Source organism: Salvelinus fontinalis, chromosome 38 (assembly GCF_029448725.1).
Source record: "Salvelinus fontinalis isolate EN_2023a chromosome 38, ASM2944872v1, whole genome shotgun sequence".
Taxonomy (NCBI): Eukaryota; Metazoa; Chordata; class Actinopteri; order Salmoniformes; family Salmonidae; genus Salvelinus; species Salvelinus fontinalis.
Window position 1 is genome coordinate 20294431 of NC_074702.1, and position 13961 is coordinate 20308391.

Here is a 13961-nt window from a genome sequence, read left to right on the forward strand (position 1 = left end):
TTTCTCGTCTTTCACACCATCCCCTATCCGCCATGAGTCAGATGATTCTAATCCAGTCTGTTAATCCACTATAGAGGAGCGTGATAAGGAGGGTAGGATAGAGAGAGACAAGAAGAGAGGAATCGGGAGAGGGAGAGAGATGGAGCGAGTGTGTGAGAGCGATGGATAGGGGGAGGGGGAAATTCAGAGAAATTCGGTCAGTGTGCCAGATATCTAGCGTAAGAGTCAGTTCTATAGAAAAAGGTCTTAATAAGGTGGTCTGGACTGATGGAGCTGACTGTGCATTAATAATAGCGAGGGAGCCCGTTTGGTAACAGTCTATTAACCTACCTCGCTCTGCGGGGGACAGAGTGGATTAGAGCATACTGCTGCAGTGCTCATCCTACCGCCATTAAAGCCAGCCCGTCTCAGACATACTGTACAGGAGTTGCTAGGCGATGGACGCTACATGGATGCAGTTAAACTCTATGGATTAATTCTTCCCGAGAAGCTTAGAAAGATTTACCAAGCATTGGCCCAGTGCCAAGTTGTGCACCTGTTTCCTTCCTCTTCAAAACGGAGTGAATGTAAATATGGGTTAGTGTGTTTAGACATGAGGGTCTGTAAGTGGACCCAGTGTCCTGGACCTAAGCTGTCTCCCTGCCCATCTCACCTCATTCCACCATCATTACAGCGTCACAACTGTAGCTAGTCATCACACCAGCATGTTGCATGTGTCAGTGTGTCCTATATGTCCTTACCCTTGAGTCTCTTTCCGCCATTTTCACCTCAGATCAAAATCTTGGCGGGTCGCCTTTTTAATTAGCTAATGTAAATGGATGGGTTTGAACTCCCCTCCCTTCTTCTTTCACTCCATCCATCCCTCCATACCTCTCTGCTTTCTTTCCTTTGGGTGTGTTTTACATACCCCTGAGATGGTGCCATGGAGGACATGTCCTGAATGACTTCCTCACAATGGGGCCCCCAGGCCTTTTGTTTAGGTTCTCAAAGGAACCACTGACAAATCCCTCTTTTAGTTATTTCTCTTCCTCTTTCTGATAACGTTTTAGTTGTGTGGCACGTTCCGGTGAGTTTAACCCCTCTGCTGCCCATCATGATAAACCAACCGGGTTAGCTTTCCTTATGTGTACGTCAAGGGTCTGAAGTCTACACTCTTAGAGAAAAGGGTTCCAAAAGGTTTCTTCAGTGATAACCCTTTTGGGTTCCATGTAGAACCCTCTATGTGGAAAGGGTCCACATAGAACCCATTAGGGTTCTACCTCGAACCAAAAGGATTCTACCTCAAACCAAAAAGGGTTTCAAAGGGTTCTCCTATGGGGACAGGCATACAGCCCTTTTAGGTTATAGATAGCACATTTTTCTAAGAGTGTAGTACTACTGTTACTACTATTGTACTACTACAAACTCTGGCAAAGTGCTTTGTTGATCATGTCATCTCAATATTTTAGAAAATACAGTACAACCAGCATCATTTCAGATAATAGACCTGTTGGGTATTTGAAAACAGCTTTGGTTCTGTTTGTTTTGGTAGCATTAGCAGTTATGGTGATGCACAAGGATTATATGACATGGAATACCATTTTGAGCAATTTCCAAAACAAATTTGATGGCAGAGTTATCCTCTTGAACATAAATAATTGCCTAAAGTGCTTACTGAGAACCTACTGGAAGCACCTGGAAGTCATGCACTATAGCTGCAGTGGATACACAATCTCATCGTAACACCACGTGTTGTTGAGTTGATAATTAGCTGAGAGCATTTAGGAAAACAGAGAGTGACAAAGCCACTGAAGATTGACTACTTTGTCTGTGTTCACAACATCAGGAGATTAGTTTGTGACTAAAAGGCCACCGGCTGTGAGAAGCTGTTTGGTACCTGACCATTCTGTTTACTTAGCAGCACAGCCAGCAACATAGACTGGTGATCTGGTCTGGACACAGACAGACAGGCTGGCATTAACATGCGTGGTATAAAATAAGGCACCATGCTAGGAACAGCTGGATGTTACAGAGGCGATGTAACACCGGAACATTCACATTTTAGTCACACCTAGACAATTGCAAATGCACGCACATGCACCTACACTAATTAGCGTAGTGCACACACACACACACATTCTTAGATGCACAAGGACACATGCAGGCGCAATTGCTTACATACACACTCACACTGAATACACACGCACACTGAATACACTCTCACACTCTCACACTGAATACACTCTCACACTGAATGCACTTGAGTTATGCTGAGGCAGCATGGCGAGCCCTGTAGTGTAACAATGAGATTAAAGACAGTCCTTAGGCTGTCAATCTCTCTGAGTGGGAGGGAGAGGGAGACTATTCCTGAAAACACCACATTTACAATTCCTCATGCACCAGCTGTCCTCATCCAGTGAAACTTACTCTATGAAACAAAGTGCATGCTGCATATACAGTATGAGGAGACCTGGGCACCAGACAAGCATCTCACAGCTGTAGAATATACAGAACGGTTGACAGTGTGAGATGAGCGAGAGTGACTTGTTTTAAACAGTTAATATCCACACAGATTGCATCGGTTGGCGCTGATTTGTGTCTTTGGTTACAGAACAAAGAGAAGGAGCGGATGAAGGAGAGGGAGAAGGAGGCGCGGGAGCGGGAGGCGCGCTACAGCAACGGCCACCTCTTCACTTCCCTCACCGTGTCTGCCACCACCCTCTGTTCCGCCTGCAACAAGAGCATCACCGCTAAAGAGGCCCTCAGCTGCCCCAGTGAGTACCACACACACACACACTATTGTAGGCAGTACATACATTCACAGGGCCCAGACAAAAGCCTAATGTTATTAGCGACAACATTATCGGGGTATTGGTGTATTGATGCATCACCAGATCAGTGGACCAACAGACATCTTGCCCCAGGGTTGTCATATTGGACTGTTAGGAAGATGACCTTCGTGTGTGTGTGTGTGTGTGTGTGTGTGTGTGTGTGTGTGTGTGTGTGTGTGTGTGTGTGTGTGTGTGTGTGTGTGTGTGTGTGTGTGTGTGTGTGTGTGTGAGTGTGAGAGGTTAGTGACTGTCTAGTGTGACTGTCTCTCTTTCTTCTTGGGAAGAGAAAGGGTGAACAAAAGAACAGCAGGAGAGAGAGATTGGGGCTAGAAAAAGAAGATTCAAACAATATGGGTAGAGAGAGAGAGATGGGGTAGGACGTGTGGGTCAATAAAGATAAAGGTAGAAGAGACATATGAGCCAAAGAGATGGATCAAAAGAAGGAAATAACAGAGAAAAAGAGGGAAGGAAACAGAGAGAGTATTTTTCTTTGCTTCCCTTCGTTCTCCCCTTCCTTCCCTCCCTCCCTTTGAGAATCAATCAGCTGTTGACTTCTAGGAGAACCCTCTCCCTTCCCCTGCCCGGCCCAGACAATAGTGCTAGTGTGTGGGGAGCACAGATCAGACGGTTTGCCCCTCTCTCCACTGGCCTGGAGGAACAGCTGGGGGAGAAAGAGAGAAAGAAAGAGGGAGAGAGGGTGGAGTGGGAGAAGGCAGACTCCAGGGCAAACGGGGCAAACAAATAGAGGAAGATCCAGAGAGAAGGGTGGACAGATAAAGAGGGGGAAAGACGGGTACAAGGAAGAGGTGGAGGTAGAGGAGAACATATTGAGTGAAAAGACTCCTCAGGGGCCATCAGTTTTCAGGTCAAGAGAGACAGAGGGGGAGGGAGAGATATTAGTTAACAAACAAGTAAGCCAGAAATACAGAGTAGGAGACTAAGCTGTATAGATAATGCATGATGACACTAACAGACAGAGAGGAGTTTGCCTGAGATAGAAAGAGGAAGTCCATACTGTGAGTTGTATTTTTGTTTTGCTTACCCCATTTTGAAACGAGCGTTATACCATGCAATAACACTACACTGCCCCCACAACAAAAACAATTCAATTGACAGTCATAGTCAATTGACATTTGTATTTATCATTAAATCAATCCAAACGTACATTCCTAAAGGGAAAGAGGGATGCTTTTTGTCTTCTTATCAAGCCCTATTACCTATTTTGATTGAATATTGATGTATGGATGAAGTTTATTGTCCTTCAAGTTGAAGAAATAGTGGCTCCATCTTCGACCTCATTACCTTGACCCCTACGGCTCTGAAGACCAGGTTCAAAGAGAAAGAGAGAAGAGAGAAGAGAGACAGACAGACAGAGAAGGGTAGCACAGAGGGAGGGAGGGGATACAGAGGGGCATGGGGGTAGGAGAGGGAAGGCTCTTGGCATGGGGTGTGATTACACATGTCTGCTGCCGAAGAGGGGGGGGGGGGGGGTGAGAGAGAGAGAGTTCCGGTACTTGAGAATGAGAGAGATGGTGGGCACAGAGATTGCAGTGGGGGGTACAGCAGCTGTAGTTTAGATAGAACAGTGATCATAGGCTATTGATTTGGGTTGGGGGCATAATTATATTCAGAGGGTCAGGTCTGGGTGTGTATTTGTGCGAACTGGGCTGAAGGGGGCATGAATTCATTATCATTGCAAATTACACTGGAGAGATGGAGAGAAAGAGAGAGGATGCCTAAGTAGGAGAGAGGACTGAGGTGTGAGCCAGCTGTGAGGCTATTTCAGGTTGGGAATACCATTGTTGGCTTCTCTGTTCATATATTCAAATTCTGAGCCAGTTAAGATATTTTCAGTCGAGAGTCTATTTGATTTAGATTAGATAAGATTTTAAATTGGTTTAGGCAGCATGCCTTGGGTCAGTCATAGTCAGTTTGTCTTGGAGGTTGATGTGAAACTGAACTAATATTTTTCACCGTTTTTACCTTTTATTAATTCCTGTGTTATCGCGTCACTGTCATCTCAGTTTGCTAATATGTTATAATCAGATGCAACACAACCATTAGACCTGTACGACCCAATATAGAGATGGAGAATGACAAAGTAGCTATAGTGTAACTACAGTACAGAATGCAGGTTCAGGAGATTATACAGTAGGTCTATGATGAAGCCCACTGTCTGTTGAGAGAGGGGCTTTTCTCTTTGTTTGGTGGATCTGAAACAGCCCCGCTCTATCCCCCTCTCTCCCCCTCTTGCCCCAATACACAGCTGCTACCTCACTCCCCGACTGTAATCTGGAAATAGTGCATCTGGCAGTTGGAGTGTTGGAGATTAACAAGCGATCTGCCACACTGACGTGTGTTAACACACACGTACACACACACTTGCACGCACACACATAGACAAACACACATAGACAGGCAGGTCTGCACGAACGCACAGACACAGTCCCAATCCCTCTTCCTCTCTGCGTCCACAGACATTAGTGGTCCCTAACAGTAATAATGATGGATGAGCTGAGGGTAACAGTTATCCCACTCCCGTTTAACACAGTGGTCTGATATAGAGTCATATTGCCTCAGAGACCCAGAGATGTTTTAATACGGGGTCATAACATTGTCCTACATCGGGATTGCTATCTGAGGTCCCCTGTGAATTGGGACAGGGGAGACATATGTTTAGGCTGGGTGCGGGGGAGAGTGTGTGTGTGTGTGTGTGTGTGTGTGTGTGTGTGTGTGTGTGTGTGTGTGTGTGTGTGTGTGTGTGTGTGTGTGTGTGTGTGTGTGTGTGTGTGTGTGTGTGTGTGTGTGTGTGTGTAGAGTAGGTAGCACCGCCTGTTTTGGGAGAATCCATTGATTTCATGTCTGAGTGGATGTTTCCGGTTTGGAGTCACCAGGGATGATTTCTCGTCAATGCTTTTACAATGTTGTCTATGTATTCCATCAATTAAGTACGCGTTCTTGTTGTACATCAATGTTTGGCTTGAATTTGAATGAAGTCCACAGGTATCTTTTTATTTCTTATTATTTATTTCTAATTCATTTCAGGGACCCTTTATTCCATTACTGCAGAGAAAGACATTTTGTTTTTGTTTTCATCAACATTTAGACTCGTGTTTATTTCCTGCCTCACCTCTTATTGTTCTCTGCATGAACAGATAACTGACAAATAGAGTCCCTGGGTGTCCAGCAGGGTGGAACTTAATGTGTGTAGCCTCTGCATAGCTCTGTGTCTGTACATGTGAGATTACCTCCTCAGACACAGATAAAGACTCAGATTAAGACGAACAGGCCATTGTTGTTTGGCTCATTTTGACGTAATCTGAGGGCCCTAGATTACACTCACACACAGACTACAATAGTGGGGATATACACTGTGTACAAAAGACTAAGAACCTTCCAAATATTGAACCCCCCCCCCCCCCCCCCCCCCCCCCCGCCCTTTTGCCCTCACAACAGCCTCAATTTGTCAGGTCATGGACTATACAAGGTGTTGAAAGCATTCCACAGGGATGCTGCCCCATGTTAACGTCAATGCTTCCCACAGCTGTGTTAAATTGGCTGGATGTCCTTTGGGTGGTGGACCATTCTTGATGCACACGGGAAACTGTTGAGTGTGAAAAACCCAACAGCTTTGCAGTTCTTGACACAAACAGGTTGCGCCAAAGTACCTACTGTTCCATACCCCATTCAAAGGCACTTAAATAATTTGTCTTGCCCATTCACCCTCTGAATGGCACACACATACCTAATCTATGTCTCAATTGTCTCAGGGCTTAAAAATCCTTCATCTACACTGATTGAAGTGGATTTAACAAGTGACATCAATAAGGGAGCATAGCTTTCTCCTGGATTCATCTGGTCAGTCTATGTCATGGAAAGAGCAGGTGTTCATAATGTTTTGTACACTCAGTGTACAGTATTATCATACACATAAATATGATAATTAGCTAAAGACATGTGAGCTGTAAATTATATTGTGTCATATGGAAGGGGGGATTCTAGGCAGTATTTGAAACCCCAAAGCATTTCTCCAGTCTCCAGTCTAGTTTCCGAGCATTGCAGCGATGTTGAGCTTTAGGGGAAGGGTCTAACAGTACTTTCCAAATGTCTGTACGAGCCTTGGAGAAGGCAGCCATCATTTCAGCACCAACAGTGTTGGTCCAACACTGGCATGTTGGTTTAGTGAGCAAGGGGCCTAGTCTGTTTGTTTTAGCATCGGGGACAATATCTACTGGATGTGTTTGTCCTTCTGTAAGGAGTGATGTGTGAGGGGCTTTGAGTATGTTTAAATCGTTTGTAGTGTGTGTGTGTGTGTGTGTGTGTGTGTGTGTGTGTGTGTGTGTGTGTGTGTGTGTGTGTGTGTGTGTGTGTGTGTGTGTGTGTGTGTGTGTGTGTGTGTGTGTGTAAGGGTCTGCATGTGTTGTGAGAGTTTGAGCGATGAATGAGTCACAGTGTGCCTTTCATTCTGAGGTTTAAGTAGAAAGTGTGTTAGCTGAGTCCATGCTCTGTAAAATGTTGTCTTTTATGGAGAACACACCCTGAAAAGAGTGTATTTTTAGCCCTGTGTTCCCTCTCATGTGTGTGGAAACTATTGGTTGAAAATAGGAACGGCACCAAGGAAATGCACCCCACCAAAGCAAGCATACTTCTGACAAGTGTTTTTGCTGTAGTTAGCCTGCTTTGGTAGCAAATGTGGAATCTGGGCAGAGACATTGGAAAGACTAAAGTAAAGGAATATGTAGAGTTTTGTAAGGGAGATTCTGTTTTCTCTGTGTGTGTGTGTGTGTGTGTGTGTGTGTGTGTGTGTGTGTGTGTGTGTGTGTGTGTGTGTGTGTGTGTGTGTGTCTAGCCTTGGGCTGCTCTTAGAACAAAGACAACCCTGTATAGTGGGCAGGAACTCTCATAAACACTTCTAGGCCGTTTCATATTGACGCAACAACACTCCCAGGACTCAGAACACACACACACTTACACACCGATAACCTGCCTCAGACATCCCTTCAACCTCCCAGCGCCATTCCAGGAGAGCTTCCTGTCAAGAAAACATGTACTAGGAAGTGGAGCCCCTCTAACAATGAAGAGAGAGTAAAGCTGAGGGAAGAGAGGAGGGGAGAAGGGGTGTTTTGAAACATAGGAGAGATTTTAATAATAGTGGTAACATTTTACATGGTGTCGGAAAGCATAGGTTTCAAGGGTTATTTGTCACATGAAATTAGTGCCAGTATCAAATGTACAATGTGTCATTGATAACCCTATCTGGAACAGAAAGAGTTGGCACCTTTCATAACCTTTCACCAGTCATGTGTACCACTCTGTAAGCAACGCATCTTACCCGTAATGACAAGTGCCTCAAAAATAGTCTTGTGATTTCATGAAGTTAGTTACCATTCTTATCAACAGTGCATATGCAGATATTGTGGAGTGTCAGGGAAATTGATCTTTGTGTTTCTGTGTTGCAGCCTGCAATGTCACCATCCACAACCGCTGTCGAGACACACTGGCCAACTGTGCCAAGATGAAACAAAAGGTAAGAGAGGGGAGAGAGGGGAAAGGAATGTTTTTTATGTATGAAAAGCAAAAGTTGGGCCTTTATTCTTTGAGAAGTTGACTGTTGGATGAGACATTGGTCTGAAGGTGTTTTCTCTGTGTGTTTTGCAGCAACAGAAGCTAGCCCTGGTGAGGAACAACTCCGCGCTGCAGAACGTAGCTCTGAGGACCAAAAGTTAGTATCTCTTTTCCTCAACAACTTCTATCCTATTTCCTCTCCTTCTTTCGCAATTAATGCCTCTTGTCTGCATGTGAATATAGTGGTGCTGCCACCTGTTGGCTGGTCTATGCCACTGCAGTATCATCATATGGATTTAAATCCTTTTGGACAGGAAAAGTTCAATTGAACCCCTTGTCTCTCTCTTTCTCCAGCCCCTATGATGAAGGAGCGGCCCAGCTCAGCCATCTATCCGTCCGACAGTCTCCGTCAGTCCCTGCTGGGCTCCCGCCGTGTCCGCTCTGGCCTCTCCCTCTCCAAGAGTGTCTCCACACAAAACCTCGCAGGGTGAGCAAGCTGCTGTGTGGAGTCATCAGTTGGTTTACCTATGCGAGTAGGGAACTGATATGAAGTGGTTTGAAACGTTGTGTAACATGTGTTCCCAGGAATCTGAATGACGACTCACCGTTGGGGCTGCGGAGGATCCTGTCTCAGTCCACAGATTCCCTGAACTTCAGAAACAGAGCCATGTCTATGGAGTCCCTCAACGACGAGGGGGAGGTGTACTATGCTGCCATGTTGGAGGAGCTGGAGAGGGAGGGGAAGGACTTTGAGGCTGACTCATGGAGCCGGGCCGTAGACCCCTCCTACCTGCAGACGCACCGCAAAGACGTCATCAAGAGACAAGACGTCATCTATGGTGAGAACACCTCTCTTCCTCACTCTTTCTCTCGCTTTTCTCTCTCTCTCCTCTCTCTATCTCGCTCTCGCTCTCTCTCTCTCTCTCACGCTCTCTCTCTCCTCTCTCTCTCGCTATATTCCTTTCTATTCCTATCTCTTTCTCTCTCTCTCTATCCCTTTCTTCTCTCTGTCTCTGTGTGTGTGTGTTATGTAAAGGTACTGTATGTCCATAACTCTGTCTGTTCTCCCCTCCGTGCCCCTCTCAGAGCTGATCCAGACAGAGTTCCACCACGTGAGGACCCTGCGGATCATGGAGGGGGTGTTCCGGCAGGGCATGCTGGACGAGGTGCTGCTGGAGCCGGGCGTGGCACACGCTGTCTTCCCCTGTCTGGAGCAGCTGATGGCGCTACACACGCACTTCCTTTCCCAGCTTATGACACGACGCACACACAGCCTGGCCCCCGGGACCAGTACCAACTTTACTATCAACCAACTGGGGGATATACTGACTGAACAGGTAGGAAACGCACTGGGCACACACACACATCCACAATCACACACCCAGAACCCGAGTTGGTTGATAATGCGTTGGTACGCATGTACCAACTTTGCCATCCATTAACATTAGAATGCATTCATACTAAACACCCAACGAACATATGCAGAATCATAACATATTATACACACATGCACAGACACACTGACTGAGTTGATACCCATTGTGTGTGTTCAGTTCTCAGGTCAGTGTGCAGATGAGATGAGGAAAGCCTATGCTGAGTTCTGCAGCCGCCACCCCAAAGCTGTGAAACTGTACAAGGAACTGCTGGCCAGAGACAAGAGGTTTCAGCACTTCATACGGGTAAGAGAGTGAGTGAGTGAGTGAGAGAGAGAGTGAGAGAGAGAGTGAGAGAGAGAGTGAGAGTGGGGGGGTCACAGGGAGGGAGAAGAGTTAGAGGTACAGAAAAGGGGGGAAGGCCCAAGAGCATGCTTAAAATGTGTGCTGTGTGTGTGAGCTCAGCAGTCCGTGTCAGAAGGTACCAGCTGAGGGGTGTCTCACATGCCTTAGCGAGGAGGAGTGCTGAACAGATAACACTGAATGGCAGAAACAACTATCACATTGTAGATGTTCTATCCAATAAAGAGTCATGAACAAGTTATTTCTGCTTTATTACCTAACGAACACTAGTCACAAGGATGTGGTCTGGCCTCAAAACCTTCATAAGTGTCCTAACTTTGTGGTCCAATCATGCTCCTATGGAATGCCCATGAATTAACATATCTTTACTGCCATTTACAGTGCCAGTCAAAAGTTTGGACACACCTACTCATTCTAGGGTTTTGCTTATTTAAAAAATATATTTTTGTTTTCTACATTGTAGTATAATAGTGAAGACATCAAAACTATGAAATAACACATATGGAATCATATAGTAACCAAAAAAGTGTTAAACAAATCAAAATATATTTTATATTTGAGATTCTTCAAAGTAGCCACTCTTTCCCCTTGACAGCTTTGCACGTTCTTGGCATTCTCTAAAATGGGATTTCTCCTGGGCTTCAGCCCCTTTAGATGGATCTATACCTCTCTTTTACTTTACACATTCAAATTAGTTGTGTTATTACATTTAATGCCGAAGTGGTAATTATAGTATATTATAAAACAAGAGTATGGCGCACAAATACTTGTTTAATGTCCAATTGAAGATTATTATATCAATAAGGCACCTTGGGGGTGTGTAGTATATGGCCAATATACCACGGCTAAGGGCTGTATCCAGGCACTTCGTTTCGCGTTGTGCATAACAACAACTCTTGCCATGCTAAATTGGCCATTATAAACTGGGTGGTTTGAGCCCTGAATGCTGATTGGCTGACAGCCGGTATACCACGGGTATGACAAAAAAAATATTTTTACTGTAATTACTGTTGGTAACCAGTTTATAATAGCAATAAGGCACCTCGGGGGTTTGTGGTATATGGCCAATATGCCACGGCTAAGGGCTGTGTCCAGGCACTTCGTGTTGTGCATATGAACAGTCCTTAGCCGTGGTATATTGGCCATATACCACACCTCCTCGGACCTTATTGCTTAATATATAATAAGTGGTATTAAATCTCATCCATCCCATAATCAGAGGGTAAGCCGAGGGCCCCTGCTGCGTCGCCATGGCATCCAGGAGTGCATCCTGCTGGTGACTCAACGCATCACCAAATACCCTGTCCTCATCCAGCGCATCCTGGACAACACCAAGGGTAAGACCTGACCCCAGAACAGCTATAGAAGCTTAGTGAGTCTACTCACACAGCATAAAAGCTGAACACAGAACAGCCACTATAGCTCAGGGAGAAGACAAAAAAAATACTAAACTGAATAATCACTACAATCACAGCAGTAGAATAACTATACACAACTGAAATGCTTTTGAATACAACTGACCTCAAGACACTCCTCATCATCACCCCCCATCACCCCCAACAGGCAGTGAAGAGGAGGCCCAGTCCCTAGCCCTGTCCCTGTCTCTGATCCGGGACTTGTTGAGCTCTGTGGACCAGCAGGTGGCAGAGCTGGAGCGGACCCAGAGGCTCCAGGAGATAAGGGCCAGATTGGACCCCCGGGCCCAGGCGGAGGTCAGGGGAGGAGGGGTGTTCAGGGGAGGGGAGCTGCTCCGCAGGACGCTCCTTCACGAGGGCACGCTTCTGTGGAAGACGCAAGGATCCAGACTCAAAGGTATGGAGGGAGTGTGTGTGTATCTGAGAGAGAAAGAGGTAGAGGAAGAGAGATAAAGGGGGTTTGATTGTTTGTGTATCTTTACAGAATACGTGTAGAGAAAAGAGGGTGCACACTCTATGTATCTTTAACAATGTTCCACTCTGTATGTCTATGTAGACGTGCAGGTCCTGCTGATGACAGACATCCTGGTGTTCATGCAGGAGAAAGACCAGAAGTATTTCTTCCCCTGCATAGTAAGTCTGCCCCTCTCCTTTCCACTCCATCTGACTCATCCTCCTCTCCTCTCTACTCATCTCTTCTGCTTTCTGACTTTTGTTCAGCAGGTCCTCCATTGCGTCTGTCTTTGCCTTTGCACACATCTAACTTTATTTAGTCTAAGTGTTATATCACAGAGCGAACCTCTCCCCCCTTTCTGTCTCTTTATATCTATCTCTCTCTCTTAGGACAAGCCTGCAGTGTTGTCTCTGAAGAACCTGATCGTGAGGGACATTGCTAATCAGGAGCGAGGGATGTTCCTGATCAGTGACTCCACCCCCCCAGAGATGTACGAGCTGCACGGCGCCTCACGAGACGACAGGAACAACTGGATGAGACTCATACAGCAGACAGTCAGCAGGTCAGTTACTGTAATATTCACAAACCTACTCAACTCAATCAGACCACTGCCGATTTCAATTTTGAGAATTCTCTATTATCCTTAATGGAATCCTAGGGGTTCTTCCTTATGCCCCGGCATTATCCTTATTTCGACCATACCTCACCTTCTCCTCACTCTCTCTCTCTCCCTCCAGCTGTCCGTCCAGAGAGGACTTCCCCCTGATAGAGACAGAGGACAAGGCCTTACTGCGCCGACTCAGAGGTACAACCTCTTCTCCTCTCCTCACACTCCTCCACCCGTCTCTTTCTATATCATTCCTGTGCTACACTTGTCTATTTATCTTCCCTTAATAGACAACATCCGCATCGTTCTGAATATTCAGTCGTTTTAGACCTGAAGATGCATCTTACTGACTCGAACGTGTTTCTAGCTGACATCCAGCAGAAGGACAGAGAGGTGCTGGAGCTCCTCCAGGAGAGAGTGACTCTGTTCTCTGACCTGGCTGAGGTCACCGGTGGGGGTCAGGAGTTCACGCCTCCCACCAACTCTAGGAACATCTTCCGGGCCGACACCCCCTATGCACCACAGGCAGAATACCTACTCACCGATGCCATCTCAGAGGGTAAGGGAACGTAGAATTTACCTTCATTCTAATTCCTGATCTATGGTCAGTTTGACTTTTCACAACCTAATAGTGAGGTGAGAGGCTGGTGCAGGGTTGGGTCATCCTAGGTCAGTGCCATAGAGGGTAAGGTGAGGGTTAATGCCGTCTTACAGAGAGGCAGGTATTAAATGAGGCCTAACCCAGAGCTTAGCGCTGCAGACAGAGAGGTAGAACTAAATAATGAGCACCCCATAAGAGTATGAGTATCAGCTAGTCATAACCTCTCAGGAGTCAATCTGAGATCACCAACGAAACCTCCGTTATTAACCCCTGGGTGTAGTGTTGTTCAGTGACGAGGACGATGTTACATTGTGGTATTAATGCTGCTATGCCTCTTTTTCTTTCGTTTTGAATTCCCTCTCCTTCCCTCCTTTCATCAGTTGACAGGCTGAGTGAGTTGCTGCTGGGCTCCAACATAGAGCTTCCCAAGTCCAACGGTAGCACCAACGGTACCAATGGTGACCAGAACCACAAAGGGGTGCCAGTGAGCAGTGAGTGGTTTTGCTTTGTCTTTTACAACTGGGAGATGGTGGAGGGTGGTTTCTACAGTGTTTCAGCTCTCACTACCAATCAGCTCACTTTCTCTCTCCTTCTGTCCCACCCATTTACAGATGGAGATTCGATCTCCGTCAACAGGACTCATGAAATCAAAGGAAGTCCAGCGTCCAAGGTGAGAGAGGATGACTGTGCCTTAGGGTTGGATAACATATACATAATACATGCCACAACTGTGACTGTAATACATAATCCGTTTATAATTACTTCATGTTTTG

The 13961-nt window shown here is 46.0% G+C and overlaps 1 pseudogene; it reads left to right on the forward strand.

Annotated features, from left to right (window-relative positions):
* The window catches only part of LOC129837162 (rho guanine nucleotide exchange factor 2-like), a 57529-nt pseudogene that overhangs the window by 39509 nt on the left and 4059 nt on the right, over positions 1-13961 (forward strand).